This window comes from Diabrotica undecimpunctata, chromosome 3 (genome assembly GCF_040954645.1).
Source record: "Diabrotica undecimpunctata isolate CICGRU chromosome 3, icDiaUnde3, whole genome shotgun sequence".
NCBI classification, from domain to species: Eukaryota; Metazoa; Arthropoda; class Insecta; order Coleoptera; family Chrysomelidae; genus Diabrotica; species Diabrotica undecimpunctata.
The window spans coordinates 66762406-66780725 of NC_092805.1; the positions used below are offsets into that span (position 1 = coordinate 66762406).

The 18320-nt window shown below is 33.6% G+C and overlaps 1 pseudogene; it reads right to left on the reverse strand.

Annotated features, from left to right (window-relative positions):
• Positions 1-522: 522 nt before the first annotated feature.
• LOC140436876 (uncharacterized) lies at positions 523-17822 on the reverse strand (annotated as a pseudogene).
• Positions 17823-18320: the final 498 nt, after the last annotated feature.

Genomic DNA, 18320 nt, shown 5'->3' on the forward strand with positions numbered 1-18320 from the left:
CATTTCTCCCTTTGGCTTTTCTCCTCTCTTCCATTAATGCTAGAATTTCAGGAGTGGTGCACTTCTGTTTTTTCTGTTCTTCATTCTAATTTTCCTGGCTGGTACAAGCTTCTTACATTCCATGTTGCAAGTCTTATTGGTCTACATTTGTGTATTCCTAGAAATGGAATTTTATTATCTAAACGAGGATTTTGCTTTCAATCGACCTGGAAGGCCTCGTCTTTTACGTGATCTTTTCCTTTCCTGCCGGATCTTGGTGTCCGGAATCCATGATCAGTAACGGTTTTTTTTTTGTGTATTTGCCATGATGAATGATTACCGACACGGACAGCTAAATGATACGATAAACTTAAGTGATCAGGCGTATGACTCATTTCATTTTTATTTGCTGTGGTATAGACGTGTTTATATGAAAAAGTTTTTAGACTTAAGATAAGTTTCGCGAATAGCCCTAGACGGCCCGTTGAGCATTAAAAATAAATAACTGACAGGGATGCACAAAAAAACTAAATTAAATTGCTGTTTAATAAATTCAATATAATTTTATTAAATCAACATATTAACAGTATATAAAAATACTTTGAAGTAAGTTGCAAACACCTTAAGGTACAATAATTGCCACTAAAAGTCTTTTTGTCAGTAAAAATGCCGCACATATAAATTAGAACTAAACTTGATTTTTGTTAATAAACATTGTATTAAGCATATTTGGCGCTGAGTGGCTGGTGTTAATCTGCATTGGCATGCTAGGCTGCTGGTCATTTTCGTTAATTACAAATTCGATCGGTCTCGTGACTTGTTCCCTAGGAACGTTATTAAGACTGAGCGATCTAGAAGTACGGCCGATATCAATATTGTTAAGCATGCGCAAAGTACCAACAGTTACGTTAGGATTAATAGTCTCTGCTTTTTTCGTACCGTGCAATATTCTCGGGAAGTCACACTGCTCACATTTATCCAATATAGGGTGGTTAAGGAATGTACATAACTCACAGTTCCACTTGGGACCTTCAAATTTGGGAGTTGGTTGGTGATGCAAACGTCGTCTGGTGTTCTGTCGCAGTCTTGGAATTGGTATGGAAAACTCATTTATACCCTGTCCTGTATATATGTTGTTATAAAATGCTTCACCTAGAAATACATAATAATTTAGTATTAGTAAAAATGAGATTCAATTGTTATCAGGTATTAGGGAAAGTTATTGTTTTCTAAACTGTAACTGAAATAAAAACAAAACAGATCCTACCGTTGACTAAAGATGTATTAACAAATGTTACCATCAATTTAAGTAAACCCAGCCTGTGAGACATGTTCACCCCTAAGAATTACGTTCGGGTGTAACAATTCATTGGAGCGAGGTGTATTAACTCAAGTTAAAAACAGGAGTCACTCCACCGCGCTCCAATGCTCCACGCCATCCGTTTCCCCCCTACAGCACTCTGATGTGCGATCAGTCTGATATAGATGATACAGATGAACCATCAGCCAAATGTTTTTCGTGTGGAAGTCCTGGGTACAAGAACTCCAACACGATATCCTAACGCGATCAATGCAGGCTAGCGTGACGCGCTCTTTTCCTGCTTTCTCTAGTGATGTATCATCGAACTGAATTTGCTTGCTCGGGCCTCTAGTCTACGCTCCGGGTTGCGCTCAGTTCGGCGACTCAATGTCCGAGGATCTGGGCCCTTCGTGCCCAGGTTTTGGGGTTTTGTTAATTTTTTTTCTGGATGACTGTCGCCTTTTTATTAGTACTTTTTGTTTTTTTGGTGGCCAAAGCCTTTATTTATTTATTTATTTTTTTCAAGGTTGTCCTGAAAATAAACATCAATTAATAAAATTTCCAGTGCTGCGTGCTGGGGCTTCTTCTGTTGGTAGAGCTACGAATTATCTAGGCTTTATGTGTTTGCCAGGATTTGCTGTTTTAGTCTTTTGTGCTTGCATCGATGGAACGCATCATATCTTATTATCTCTCGCAGGATCGGGCTTGGATAATTCTATAATTCTAGCAGTTGAAGTTCTCTAAACAGAAAGAGTTCAGCGATGTATCTGGGTACATTTGCCGCTTCTCTGAGGATGTTATGGTGGGCTGCTTGTATTTTTTTTTATTTGAATTGTTTGTGTCCCCATGCGAGAGATGCATATGTGATTATTGTAAGTATGATGCTGTTTATCAGTCTTATTTTCATCTTTATGTGCAGTTTGATTTTTCTGCCTATGCGTCCTCTTATTTCTGCTCTGGCTGTTGCTGTTTTTTGGATTGTTGTGTCCACGTGTTGCGTGAAGATTAAGCCTTGGTCCATAGTGACTCCTAGGTATTTCGCTTCTCTTTTTCATTCAATGGGATTATCTTGCACTAACAGCTGATCCTCTGGGGTTTTTCTTTTTTTTTAAATATGATTGCTTGTATCTTTTCTGAATTGATTGCTACTTTCCATTTGATACACCATTCTTCAATGTTATCCATTGCTGTTTGTCGATTGTTGACGGCTACTTCTAAGTTTCTGTGTTTGGTCGCAATCGCTGTGCCGTCTGCATAAAGGCTAAGTAGTGTCCCTGGTGTTCTTAGAACATCTGCGGTGTATATTGTGTACAATATGGGTGACAGGTCTGCTCCATGTGGCACTCCAGCCTCCGGAGCTCCATGCTCGGACAGTACTTGTCCTATTCCTACCCTGAAGCTTCGGTTGCTCAAGTACGAAAAGATCAGTCTCGTCATGGCCTCACTTTATCCGTATCCTGTCATTTGGATATTGGGCCTTTATGCCAGACTCTGTCGAAGGCTTTGTTTACATCCAGGAACGCTGCTCCTGTGTACTGTTTTTCGTTAAATTCAGCTGTTATTTATTCTGTCAGTCTAAGTGGTTGTAATTCGCTAGAGTGTTCTGCTCTAAATACGAACTGAGCTTCTGGGATTAGTCCTATTTCGTATGGTATGTTTCAGCTTGTAGTCTTCTTAGTATTACTCTTTCTACAATCTTGCTGACTGCTGGCAGTAAGCTTATCGCCCTGTAGTTTTGCGGAAACATGGTATTCTTTCCTGGCTTCGGAATCATGATAACGTCCTTCCATCGATTTGGGAAGAGCCTGTATCTAAGGATCGCGTTCGTTATGTTGGTTAAACGTACTATTGCTTTTGCTGGTAGATACTTCAAAGCTCTATTTGAAATTTCATCTAGACCAGGTGCTTTTCTCGGTGAGCTATTTTTAATTAGTTCGTTTATTTCTTGATGAGATGTAGGTGTGATTATCTCCTCTGATTCTTCGGGCATTTTTTGTTATTCCTCGACTTCTTCGATGAAGTCTACATCTTCATCTTGGTGATAATTTAATGTACACTCTCTCTCGAGAGTTCTCCTCATCACCTCGGCTTTTTCATCTATGGTGTAGACAATTCCATTTTCACCGTGTAGTGGAGGTATGGGTTTTCTATTATTTCTTAGTATTTTTTGTAGTTTCCATATGTTTTGCATGTTTGGACCTTTTTCTTTCATTTCTTGAACGTGTTTATCTCATTGTCGGCTTCTGTGTTCTGCTAGTGCTATTTTCACTTCTCTGTTTAGCCGATTTGCCCTGTTTTTATCCTCCTGGTTTCTTGTCCTTCTAGCTCTCTTTTTTCTTTTTGGCTGTGTTCTTTTCCCTTATCATGTCTTTGATTTCCTGGTTTACATCTCACAACCTTCCCATGTGTATGTCTATTTCTTCGTCAGTAGTGCTATTCCTGAGTGCTTCTTGTATGATGTTTTCGAACTCTAGGACTCTTTCTTCTATTTGTTGTGGACTGTTTATCACTGGGACGTTGTTGATTCCAATACTCACAAGACTTTTGTAATTTATCCACTTTGTTTTCTTTCTTTTTCTTGTTGTTGTGTTGTTTTCTTCCCATGTTTGTAAATGATTATATCACACAGAAAGTTGCTGGCGTAGTTAAATATTACAAAAAGTTGCAGGAACAGGAACATAGCTGGTATCACATTGTGCTTTAAAAATAAAAACAATTTTATTGTCTATTTTAAAGATTTTGTTTCTTTTCCATATTATGTTCTAAATATCTAACTAACCAACTACTCCATATTTATATCAAACAGTTTGATTGACATATTTTGAATTGCAATTATTTAAAGTGTGTATTTAATCTTAATATACCGTGAATTTTGAAAATTTTATTCAAGTGCTTGGATTAGCCTTTGTTTCGTTTTCATTTTTTTCATTAGATGTCAGCGTAGCTGGAAATTGTACGTATGAATTTTGCAATATATTTGGATGTAAAAAAGTGTTTTATTTAATTTATAACAACTTTCGCTGCAGTTCTACAAATTAGTAGCACCTACTTTATAAAGGAAAACGACAAATATACTAATAAAAATCAGAATGAAATTTAGAAAAATACTAAATTGCTTACCATCTAATTCTAAGTCATTACATTGAAATCTAAGATGTTTAATTTCTTTGATTAAATGTTTCTCAATTTCTGCATTTATCTCACTTTGAAGTCTACTTTTCTCTAATTCTTGAATTTCTTGCTTCATTAAAAGTAATTTAGCCTTTTCTGTGTTTAGTTCTATTCGTAATCTTTCTATTCGTGCTTGTTGCTTTAAAGCTAATGGAGCTAAAAAAATTATTAGACATAATTATCAGAATTTATTCGACATAAAAGTACATATTTATTGGATATAAAGATTAGCACTAACACGATTGTTAAAAATTGGAAATTATTAAGTCCGGTCAGAAAAAAAAACTATTGTATAAAAAGTTGGTTTGTAGAAATGTTCGTATAAGCACGTTTGTCAACAGTGAATCTCGTGAAAATCAAATCGACCAAAATTTATAAAATATATCGTGTATATATTTCATGTAATATTAAGCCCATGATCGAACCTTCGCGGCATTGGGAGAAGCGCTACTACTGGTGTCCTGACGCGAGAACTCAACTGTGTTCTATAATGTCGAGAGAAATTTTAGATGTCGAAATACTTACACTGGTTTCTGGAACAACTGAAGCGACTATATATTTACATATATATATATATATATATATATATATATATATATATATATATATATATATCTAATGAACCATATTACCTTCTTTTATAAATTTCAATTACAGACAAAAAAGATTATTCTCACTACGTTAGAGAAGCTGATTGACAGACAGTGGGTATTGACTTACAATGAAGTATAGTACAGGAGCCATAGAACATATATAGGATATATGCTCTTCTGTCAACATAGAACAGAATATTTAGTCTACCGGACTGAAAGAGAGAGAGCAAATATTTATTCTACCGGAAAGAAAGAGAGAGAGGGCGCCAACTACTTTTTTTAAGAAAAAATATTAAAAAAGAAACTGAAGGTAAATGAATTAATAAATTAATAAATAAATTAATATAAAATAATTATTTAAATATAAATTAATAAAGATGTGACGTTTATGACGTTACAGGTTTTTAATATTGGGGTTTAGAATAAAAGATTTGATACAGCGAAAAATATAACGTTGTTTTTCGCACGTGAAAAATGGAACAGATGCTGACAATACAGTGTGTTATAATAGGAAATACTGAAAGGGATTTCGCACAAAAACTAGAACAGTGGAGATATGTTCTTGAAGAAAAAGGTTGAAAACTTAGTAGAACAAAAACAGAGTATCTGGAATATTGATTTAAATATGGAGTTACGACTACAAATACGTCTCTAATAAGATATCTGTGGTGGTATATTGAGAAATATAGTAGACAAGGAGTCACCTTGTCGTATGCCTCCAGTGATATTAAAGCTGTCGAAGACACGACTTTTTATCATAACTTTACTTTTGGTTTTATTCAGAAGGAATTTAGTTAATTGTATTATTTTATCTGAATCAAAATATTTAATGTATCGATCAATTTATGTCTGTTTATTGTGTCATATGCTTGTCGAAAATCAATAAACAACATGTTTAATGATTGAATTAATAATTAGGATCCTAGCCAGGATCTGTTTAATTATAAAAAATTGGTATATAACTGATCTGTTTGCTCTAAACCCAACTTGGTATTCACCCAGGTTATCTTCAATGTTTGCAATAATAAATTCTATTTCTGATGGATATAGCTAGAACTTTATACGTTGTGTCTTGTAATGCTATACCCCTGTAGTTTTTACATTCCGTAACAGTTCCTTGTTTGTGTATAGCAGGGCTTCTCTTCACTGTTTTGGTATTTTCTCTTTGGTCCATACTTTACTTAATACCGTGATTTTTTCCTGTAGGCTTTGACCATCTTCCTTAAGGAACTCTGCTATGATGCTATTTTCACCGGGTGCTTTATTTGTTTTAACTCTTTATTATGTCTGTTATTTCTCCTTTTGTTGGTATTTCATCATTGTTATTCCGGTTTATTGTTTCTTTTAGTGGCTGCTCACTATTATTGTCATTGGTACTGTTCTTCATCGGTGTTAAATACATTTTTAAAATATCTGCCATCTGCCCAGTTTTCCATCTATTCCCCCTACTAAATGCCCGTCCTCGTCTTTATAATATTTTGTTGGGGTTTTATATTGACTTCGTTCTCTTTTTATTTCTTGTTAGAAATTATTTACAAAATCTTTTCAATATTACTTAATTTTTCTTCCAGGTACAACCTTCTTTTTGTTCTGCATATTTTCTTTGCCTCCCTAATCTTTTCAGCATATAGTTCTCTATTGTTCAAATTATTCTTCTTTATGCTATTGATTCTGGCTCTATTCCTCTTCTCAATCGCTCTCTTGCATTACCATAATCATTACCGTACTAATATTTTTGTCTTATTTGCGAGGGTTTTGATGGTGCTAACTCAGCTGCTTGTTGAATCGTTTCTCTGAGTCGTTCCCACCTCTGAGCGTACTCAGAGGTTAATGGTCTCAATTTTAAAGAAAAAAATAGATGACACTAATAGGTTATGTGGGTTATATAAAACAATAATAATTACGTTTTGTGCTTATATATAATTTAAAATGTTGCTTATTTAGCATTATTATCATAACTATTAAAAAAAATGTATTAACAGTGAAACGCCTGAATTTGTTATATATACCATTTTTCAAAGTAAAAAAGTTGCACGTCACAATTTACATAAAGTGACGTCACTTATATTTAAAATTTCCAGAGCGTCAACATATAGCATAATAAATTTCTTAGTATAAAAATTTTGTAGTACACTCCTGGACTATATATAAATTTTGGTGTCTTTGTTTACATTCAAATCCCCCAAAGAAAGAATCCGGTTAAAATTCTACGAAGTTAAAATAATCAATATAATACGTTTTTATTTCTACAATTTGAAAAGTTTTTTAATTCAAGGTCGTTTTGCGAGATAGTCTGAAGCGGTCTAAAACAAAAATTCCGGTTGTGAGTCCTTACGACTGGATGCGGAGACGCAAAACTGGCCCCAGCCGATATCGAGGGTCGAATGAATTCAGGTTCAGGTTGAAAGATTTGGTCAAAGGGAACCGTCGTTATGTAGCTTTGCGAAAACCGGCAAATTTGTCGAAGAATAAGCGATGTACACCCAAAGTAATGTGTCAACTCTGATAGGGGTAATCACTGTTTTTTTTTTTTAATTGTAAGCCGTCTCTCATCGTGAGATATTTGAAAAACGGCGTTCTCAAGGTGTGCAGTGCCCAATTTCAACCTCAAATAGTCAGAATACTTTTCCAGTGGATATGAATTTGTTCGTGTGACAGGGAGTTTAAATTCCAGTTCCCAATCTCAGAAATTTAAAGTTATACAGTGAAATCCATATAAATTTTTTGTGATCAAATTTTAAAGTAAAGATAGATATTTTTTTAAGTAATAATTGCTTTCATACAATTTAAAAGTTTTAATAATTAACATTGTAAATTTTAGGGTGTGGCCACTGCTGTCGTTTTTTTGTTCTCCTTTGTAAGATTTTATGTTAACATATGACAGCTGGCTTTATTATTTTTAACATTGGTTTCTTTTTGTTTTTAAAAGAAGGTTAACCTCAATACATAGTTTATCTAAAAAGATATCTTTATTTGTAATATTTTTTTGCCACAGTTTATTTATAGCATAGTATTTTTTTATAAGTTTTGTAGCATCTCCCGAGTTTGTAAACGGATGACATGTAAGTTTTCTTTGTTATTTTTGGTATAAATCTTTGTAACTATTAATATAGTATTTTGTAATACTGTAACTATTTGTGGTGAGACAGTAATAAATGTTTAATTTATTTCTCTGAACCATTTTGTCTTTTTATTTTAGAAAAGTCTCCTAACCTCTATTGTTTTTTTTTTTTTTAGGACGGAAGAACCTTTTCTTTCCTCCAGCAGGAAGTTTTCTCGAAGCGGCGTCCCATTTCAAATAGCTAGAGGGAACTCTTGTGTTTTGTTTGTCTGTCTGTTTGTTCCAGGAGATTCATGTAAGTACCCTTTTGTTTCATTTTTTGTAGTTGCCCCAATCCAACCCCCTTGCCATTCACTTATCCACGACCCAGCTACTCCAAATAAAACCTGAGAGCCGTTCGCACAGTTTCGTTTATTTTGCTTGCCCTATCTCTGCCCCAAGAACACCCAATGGCAAGATATGGGCATCAATATAGATGGAGAAAGATTAAATCATCTGAGGTTTGCAGATGATGTCGTATTAATCGCAGATAACTTACAGGATACGGTTTCTATGCTACATTCGCTTAAAAGTCTGTCTGAAAGAGCAGGATTAAAGATAAACTTTGAGAAAACTAAACTTATGACAAATCTCGTAATGAGTGGAAATATAACTATCGACAATAATACCATACAACAAACAGACACTTACAAATATCTGGGACACGAGATCAAAATAAACAGAGACAATCAAACAAATGAAATACAGAGGCGAATAGGCCTGACATGGGCAGCATTTGGCAAACTAAGCCATATTCTAAAAAGTTCAATTCCCATGTGTCTCAAGCGAAAAGTTTATAACCAATGTGTTTTGCCTGTACAAACTTATGGAGCAGAGACTTTAACACTCGCGCAGAAATCTGCGAATAAACTAAGAGTTACACAACGAGCCATGGAACGTGCAATGCTGAATGTGAGCCTCCGAGACCACATAACAAACCGACAAATCAGGCAAAGATCAGGAGTTCAAGACGTCATCGAAAGAACCACGAGACTTAAGTGGAACTGGGCAGGACACTTAGCCAGAACACCAGATGGACGATGGACAAGACGAATTATGGAATGGAGGCCCAGAAATTATAAAAGAAGCCGAGGACGACCACCGACTAGATGGACCGACGACATAAAAAGAGTAGCGGGAAACTGACTACAAGCGGCCCAGTGTAGAGAACACTGGAAAGAACTGAGGGAGGCCTATGTCCAGCAGTGGACGGGATTGGCTGATTGATGATGATCTCTGCCCCAATAATTTCTGTCCCCAATTTTCAACCCCTTATAGCAATACCCTATGTGGTAGGTAAAATATTACGTTACAAACCTTAGAGTTAAAATTTTCCTAACACAGCTAATAATACGAAACCCATACGGAACTGCTCGATCTTTCATAGGCGTCAACATGGTATAATATTCAGAAAAATGTAAATATCATCATATTGGGAATTTTAGAATTACATTGATTAAATAACCAACGACATTTGTTATTATTAATAATATAAATTTTATGAAATAACCCTTTAAGTCTAATATTCCACAATATAATAATTTTAATTAAATAGATTAGACAATCGTACGCAACTGATACGGGAATACTTCAAATTTTAACGACGGTTCAGCGTGTGGCAAAATTGTATAAAGCGTTGCCGCTTTTTTAGAGTAAGAATTTTGTTTATGTTTTGATTTCTTACACAATTTGATCATAATATATTATATATTAATAAATTGTAATTATAAATACATATTAAATTTAGATTAATAGCTTTAATAACTAATTATTGTTGAGTATTGTGATTGTGCTATGCCAAAACAACTAAATAGTCTGTAGAAAGCTAATAAGCTTTCATGTAAAATAGATTATTTTGAACGATAAATAATGGCGGGGCGTTTTTACTATTAATGCTCTAAAAGAGGTAAGTTTAAAATTTAGAATATATAATTTTGTATTAAAATGTTTTCTTATGTATTTTAGTGTGTTGCAGTAGTCTTAAAACTAAGTGTATTTACTGTTAATATAATAGTTTGACAAATAGTTGACATTTTAAAAATTCCTTACTAACCATTCTGATGTTATTCTGATTGGCAACGCTGTGTGGTTCTGACGTCGTAAATCTTGAATGACGTGCAAGCATTTTTATATGAAAAATTATAATATTATAAAGAGAATTTTAGAATATTAGGTACAGGTAAGTTTTTCAGGTACAAAATATTTATTTCTGTGTTTCTGGTTGATAATAATATAAAAAGTTTGGTAAACTTTAGTGATCTTATTAATTTTCAAATTTCTTCTATTTCATTTTACTGTAATGTTTATTTTCATTTATTTAGGGGAGGGTGGTATATAACGGGATAGTTTTCTATAATTTTTAATAACATTTTAAATTCTGGAGATATTTTATTCTATTTAGGTACATAGGTAGGGGGTAAATATTCGTTTAAAATCTATTTTTTTTTTAATTTTTGCTTTGATATTTTACGCAAAAAACTGACTGTCCCATTATGTACCCCATGTCCCATTGTATACCATCACTGGTATATATTGGGACGTCCTATGGTTCATATTGGGACATAAGAAAATAATGTTTTTAAAATGGTTTATTATATTTCTAAATAATCAAAACAAAAGCAAAACCAACATATTCGATAAAAATTTAATCAAAAAGCAAAAACTTAAAATTGGAAATAACCAGAAATAAAACATATTCGGTAAAAAAAATAAAAAACTCAATATGAAGTACACTAAACTAACTAATAATTCATGTTATAAGAAGATAGATCATAATCAAAACTAAGCTTTTTCATAGATCTCTGCGTTCCTCCAAAAATTGCAGGTTTGGGTAACTTTTGAATTATTTGTCCTATTGTAACAGTGTCTTCCTTCGTCTCTTTCATCAGGGAAAATGAAGTTAGTTGAAGTAGTCTTGCATTTTTTTATGGTTTATGGTTTTAAGTTTATGGAATATTCATCTGCCTCTATTTTTTCTATTTGTCCTATAAAATGCTTGTATGATTTCTTGGTAGTATATTCAACTATCATAAAATCTTTGATCCTTGAAAGTTTCATCCTGAGGAATATTTTGTAAATCTTCGAAATCATCCTCCAGATCATTGTCATAGTCATCAACTACTGCCTCTGCAATATCACTTTCGGAAGATGTTTCATCAAAAAACTTCTTTTTTGCATTGTGAGCAACTTTCTTCCGTGCTTGTTTTTCCGTTTCTTTCTGAATTCTCTCCTCCTCACTTCTCTTTTTCTCATCCATAAAAGGTGAAAGTTTAGGCCGGCCCTTCCTGATATTTTTTCTCTGCTCTGCCTTTGGAGATAAGGTTTAACTTGCTCTGGCGAAAGAAATTCATCTGTTTGATTTACACCATGATTACTAGTGGAAGGTTCTGGCTCTGAATAATTTTGTGGCTTTTCATTATTGTCATCGGTCTGTATGTTAGCTTCTAATGGTCTATCTGTAACATAAGAGCTTAGAAAGTCCTCCTTTGAAAATTTCAGAATCTACAGATGATATTCCAGTTTTTCTAAATGACGACAAAATATTAGTAGGGTAGTATTTTACCCACAATACCAACAACATCATAAATAGTAACAGGAACACCTGGATGGTTAATCATCCAATTATCAGTATCTTTGTTATAAAAAGTCTTGAATGGACCTAGACATCCCACGCCAAGAGGCTGAAGTTTATGGCTGCAGTGAGGTGGTATTGTTAGTAATACTATACCATTGTCTTTGGAGTATTTCATAATTTTATAATCACAGTGAGCTTCGTGATTGTCCATGATTAGTAATATATTTTTTCTTTACTACATCTTGTAACGTCTAATAAATGTTTAAGAAAATTAAGAAAATTATCGGTCGTCATCCAACCAGTTTTGAATGCGGCCCCTTGAGATCCAACAGGTGCTCCATTTAACATATGGGATTTAAAATTTTGACGAGGAAATATAAAATAAGGAGGACAGTAATTTTCATTGGCACAAATCGCTACACACATTGTTACTAACGTACCTCGTTCTGCACTTGTTACTTTTCCCACTTGTTTCAGTCCTTTGGGTGCTATAATTTTTGGTGGTCTGTGCACCGTCGTGATTCCGGTTTCATCGCAGTTGAATATTTCGTTTGTTGAAAATTAATATTTTAACATAACACTTTTTAAATTATCGAAAAATGCCGATACGTTATGAGCATTAAAACTAGTAGCTCTGCTTAGGCTCGTTGCCTCAGGTGTTCTTAATGTCAAGTTGCTGCGAATTTTAAATAGCCGCATCCAATCAATACCAGCAGATTTATTTTGCTCCCATGAGATTGGAATTATTTTATTGTTTGCCACTGCATATTGGTACGCAAACTCACAAGTGGCTTTTACAGTGAGTCCATGACAAAGCCTACATGCTTTTATTAAATAATCAGCCAGAAGTTTTTCTTCTTCATCTGAGAATATCTGCGTAAAGCCATGATTCCGATTAAAATTAAAAGATTTTTTTTCATCTTCACTACATCCCTTAAATTTTGAAACCATTCTTTGCAAAGAAGATTTCGTAACTGCAAATTTGTCTGCTGCTGCACGTATTGACAATTCTCCAGCTACAACCATCTCACTGGCTTTTATCATTTTTCTTATATACTCTTCATGATCTTCTTTACTTTTCTGAATGAATTTTAACTGATCCTTTCTACTGTGTTTTGGCATCTGTAGATTGATTATCTAAATATCTTTTTCGTAAATACTAAATATACAAAGAAACATCAAATTATGTTATGGTACATAGTGGGACACGTCCCTGTATATACCACATACTAGTGTCCCACTAAGTACCATTACATTAAATTTATAAAATGAAAAAGACAGAAAAGATTTGATTTCACGTTCAAAGCGTCTATAAGTCTCATCAGAATAGTTATTCATAGCCGTTCTTAACGTGAAAAATAATCTTCTCTGTCTTATAAGGAAGCAACAATAACATGGCTTCGTTATGGAGGCAATAGCGACATCTGATAGAAAAATCGGTAAGATAGTTTCGAAACAAATTCAGATTTCTGCTATAATCTGGAGCCTTCTAAAAATTGCAAGGCATGGCCAGACGATGATAAAGATGTTAATAGAGACATGGGGAATCTAAAATTTGCATTCCACGACATGTCTATTCATCTAAGCAGAAATCCTTAACGAATTTGTTTCTCGTACTCATACAGAGTAGATTCGAATAAAATGAAAAAGACAGAAAAGATTTGATTTCACGTTCAAAGCGTCTATGTATCTATTGATACGTATTTCGACTTAATAAGTCTCATCAGAATAGTTATTCAGAAGCCGTTCTTAACGTGAAAAATAATCTTCTCTGTCTTATAAGGAAGCAACAATAACATGGTTTCGTTATGGACGCAATAGCGACATCTGATAGAAAAAATCGGTAAGATAGTTTCGAAACAAATTCAGATTTCTGCTTTAATCTGGAGCCTTCTAAAAATTGCAAGGCATGGCCAGACGATGATAAAGATGTTAATAGAGACATGGGGAATCTAAAATTTGCATTCCACGACATGTCTATTCATCTAAACAGAAATCCTTAACGAATTTGTTTCCAAATTAAAGCAGAAATCTGAATTTGTTTCGAAACTATCTTACCGATTTTAAATTTATAAACATTACTATCAGTTTGCATAAATCGTTTTTAGGAAAAATATACCAATACACATACCTTTTACATTCTTTCCAGCACCTAACTGTGAAATTTCAGAAACTTTAATAGTCTTGTTACGGAATAATAAGGCATACAAAGGATATAAAAAAGTTACTTTTCGTCTATGGAAACTTAACCGCAGCCATTACAGTCATATACTAAGTCGGTAAATAGCAACCTGCAAGTCAAAAGAACTCTTCTATTGTTGGCTTTTAACGTTTAATTCAACTACATCTACTTTATCATAGATGGTGAGTCATTTCAATTGGCCCATTATGTACCACGTCCCAGTATATACCACCGTCCCCTACCTGCTTCTAACCAAAATTAAAACACAATTATTTGATTATATCACACGATACATTCATTTACTTAACCGTATAAATTTATATTTTAGACTGACCGCTGAAATCTAATTTATCTTCATGTGTGTCAACCAAATGGAATAAATTAGCTAATAAATAAATGAGGGAGTATTCGAAAAAAAATTTAGATTCCTCAGATCATTTTAGAAATTTTTTTATCTCCTTTTTTGAATATTAGAATTAGTTCGCTCTTCTCCAATCTTCCAGTATTTTATTGTGTTTTATAATTTTATTAATTAATGTTGTGAATTGTTCTGTCATTGCTGTTCCACAATATTTCAGTAATTCATTTGGTATCCCGTCTTTACCTGCTGCTTTTCTGTTCTTCAGCTTTTTTAAGTATTTTCCGAACTTCACGTACATTTATATTAAGTTCTTCATTTTTGGTAATTGTTGGTGTTTTCGGTTCTAGCGTCGTTTGTTCTTTCTCTGGATAGAGCTTTTTAGGTAGTCAATCCACGTATCCTTTTCTATGTGTTTTGGTTCTATTAGTTCCTTTACCTCCGTTCTTGGATCTCTTATGAAGCGCCCTATTTCCTTTTGCAGACAGGGAAAAATCATGTTCCATTTCTTTCGAAAAGCGTTCCCAGTGATCTTTTATTTTTTATTTTTCTTACAAGTGTATGTTTCGTTTCTAATTGTCTTGTAATTATGGTATGCCTCTTGTGTTTTGGTTGACATGTATTTCAGGTAATCTTTTTTTCTTTTCTTTACATTTTCCCTTCACTTCTGTACAAAACCATGGTGTTCTTCGCCTTGGGAACGATTTATTTTTATTTATATTTTTTTCAACAAGAACTTCCTTGGCCGAGGATAAGAGATTAGACTTAAGTTTTGCCCAGCTTGCTTCGACTCCACCACTTTCTGTGATGTGTTTCTGTTTTTTTGCTTTTTTTTACCAATACCATTCACATTTCATACACTCAAAATTTGATGAATTGTGTTCCTTTCGCCGTTTATTTTTATATATTCGACGTGTCAATTCATCAAAGCCGTAGCAAAACTCTTGCTGAAATTTGTACATCTTTTACACATTTCGTACAGCTCAAAAAGACACAAAACGATAGTCGTTTTCGTTTAAGGCTACCAAAATAGGCTGTTGCAGCATTACACTAGAATAGTGAAAATTGCAGGACACATTCGCTGGCTTTCCGTGTTTGAGTTTGTATCTTCCCGACTGTCTGAAGACGTAGGGCATACAGAAATAACGTTATAACAGTGTAGCATTTCAAATCACCTTGTATATGTTAAAACACCGAAATATTTTCTCAATCCTTTTGCGTCATTGGTATTGATAATATAAACATTTCTGGTTTGTCTATAATAATTTTAATTGAGTTCTTTTGATATACATGCCGCTTAATATTACGCGTCAAATAAACATCCACTTAGATTGCTGAGAAAGTTATGCGGGGAAGAGAATTACATCACTCTGCAATAGACCACGATATGATTCAGGACTTGAGTTCGGTTTTTCTTTACTAAATTCGTAATGGTTTTTCTTTGTTCGTTTTTGTTATGGAAAATGTGTAGTATAGTAGCAGTGTGAATTTTAAGTGAAAGTTGAAGTTGGGATTAAGATCTCGAAGGGAAAAGATTTGGCGTGTGTAGTCAAAATGCCGGCAATTTTTTTGTGGTAGGTGAATTTAATTCAAAAATGCGATCTGGCAGTTTTTTGTTGAGTTAATCACCGATTTGTTCGTGCTGTGTATTATTTTAAAGATTTGAAAAACAGCGTTACAACAATTTAAGAAGTCCACATGGTTTAAAGCAAGAACTTGAGAAGCCGAGCTTTGAAGATTACAGTTTCTTGCCATCCAAGATAATCCGAAGCCCTAATCCAGTGCCCAACTTCCAAAGAATCGTCTATTTGGTTTCCCTGGTCATTTCAGACCATTTTGCAGCTTGAGTGAGACGCATTTGTGTTTGTTTGTGCTTTAATCCAATTCTAATCCCAATAATTTCTTAAAGAAAATACATCAGCCAGTGATACAAGGTACTTTTTCTTAAAATTTTAGTAAGTAAAAATAGACATTTTTCATTAAAATAAAAAAAAATTGCTTTCATGACAAGTTGAAAAATTGTAATAAATAAAATTATATAATTATTTAAATAATTACAACTAGTTGTTGGAACCGCTACAAAATGTCGCCCAAGCAGTTTAAATTCCTATAGTGTCCCCAACGTCTAGAGTTTGTTGTAAACCGATAGCACCATTGTAAGCTGTTTTTAAATTCTGTTAATTTTATTTGTATTAACTGTTTATGATAAAGTAATAATAAATGTGATGTTTCTCCCTAAACTAAGTGTACTATTTCCTTTAAAAAGATTCTAACCCTTTTATATTTTTTAAGAAAGAAAAGCCTTTCTTTCCATCCAGCAGGAAGATTCTTGTAAACGGCGTCCAATTTAAATAGTTTAGGAACCTTCTTGTGTTGTGTTGCCAAGGAAATCTATGTGAGTATTTTTTTTATTTTCTTCCTTTCCAGTCCCTTTTATTCACTTACTTACGACCCAGCTCTCCAACCAAACCAAGAGTAGCCGTTGGCAAACGTTCCGGTTTGTTTTGCTTACCCTATCTCCAGCCCAGTAATTTCTGTCCCCAGTTTCAACCCACTTTAAGTGATACCTAATGTGGTAGGCAATTATAAAACCGCTACAACAGTATTCATACCAATTCATACACGAAAAGTTTGACGAATTGTGTTCCTTTCCGTTTATTTTTATATATTCGGCGTATAAATTTATATACATATATATATATATATATATATATATATATATATATATATACAATAACTTACTTAATAAATATTTCAATTTATAGTTACTTACGGTCCGTATTGACTGACAAATTATTAAGGGATCCAGCTCTTACTGAAACCACTTGTTTGTGATGTTCTTGTGGATGGTAACTTTTTGGTCTAACTCGGAGTGACGATACACTTCCATTGCTAGGCCCTACAGTAATCTGTAATCTACTCTGTAGTCCCATTTTGTGAGTCATAACTACTGGTAGAATATGTTAAACTGGAATTTTGTGATGTTATATCAATTGGATATTGAGCACTAGAAGTTGGGGGCCTCAATGTGAGATTAACACTGGTAAAACTTCTTGGTGACGTAGGTACTTGCAACCAAGGTTGGAAGGAGTTACTTGTAGTGCTGTTGTACGCTTTGGTTGAGTTGGACTTTGTACTAAGTCTACCGAACAATTGACGTTTAAAGAGAGATTTACGTTTTGATTTCCTATTAACGTATCTGTAGTTTGGGTAGGCGTGGAACATGTTTCCATTTTTATATCACCTACTAACTCAGTATTATGCCGTCCTTGCAATTCAAGAGGTTGTTCTAAATTTTGACTGAGACTCTTTAACCGTAAATTGTTTGATGCTTTGAGGAGATCGTGGTGGTTTCTCACTAAATTCGGAACTAAGTAATTTGGGACATCTTTGCACTTTCTGATAGCTGAATATTAAACGTCTTTTTAGTTTCACTTCTGTTACCTTCAATATTAAGATAATTTGGTCGTTTTGTTACAGTTTTACAAAAATCTTTGGCGTCTATATTTTCACTATTTTGCTTATTACCACTTAAACTTTTCGTCCATTTCGGTTTGACCAGTGTTAAACTTTGCTGTTTCTGAAACGTCCGCTTGCAGCGTGGAAGATATATCTAAAGGAGTAATTCCAATTGTTGAGAGGATCGTCCATCTGCGCTAAATTATAATCTGCTAATGTTTTTTCTATAAATCGACAATATTCTTTTGTTTCGAATTTGATTGAATATATGAAGTTATAGAAGACGTTACCAGATGGTCGGGAATGTGGGAAATTGTTGTTCATTTCATGAAATAGTTGCATGACTTTCACGTTTGACGATCTTCGATTGTTTCCAGCAAACATGACCGGCCATATTGATTAATCTAAACAATAGAAGTATAACAGCATAGGCATATAAGCGACTGTTGATGGTGTACAAATTTAATTAATTAAAAATACATATATATATATATATATATATATATATATATATATATATATATTTATATGTATATATATATGTATATATATATATATATATTATATATATAATGTATATATATATATATATATATATATATAT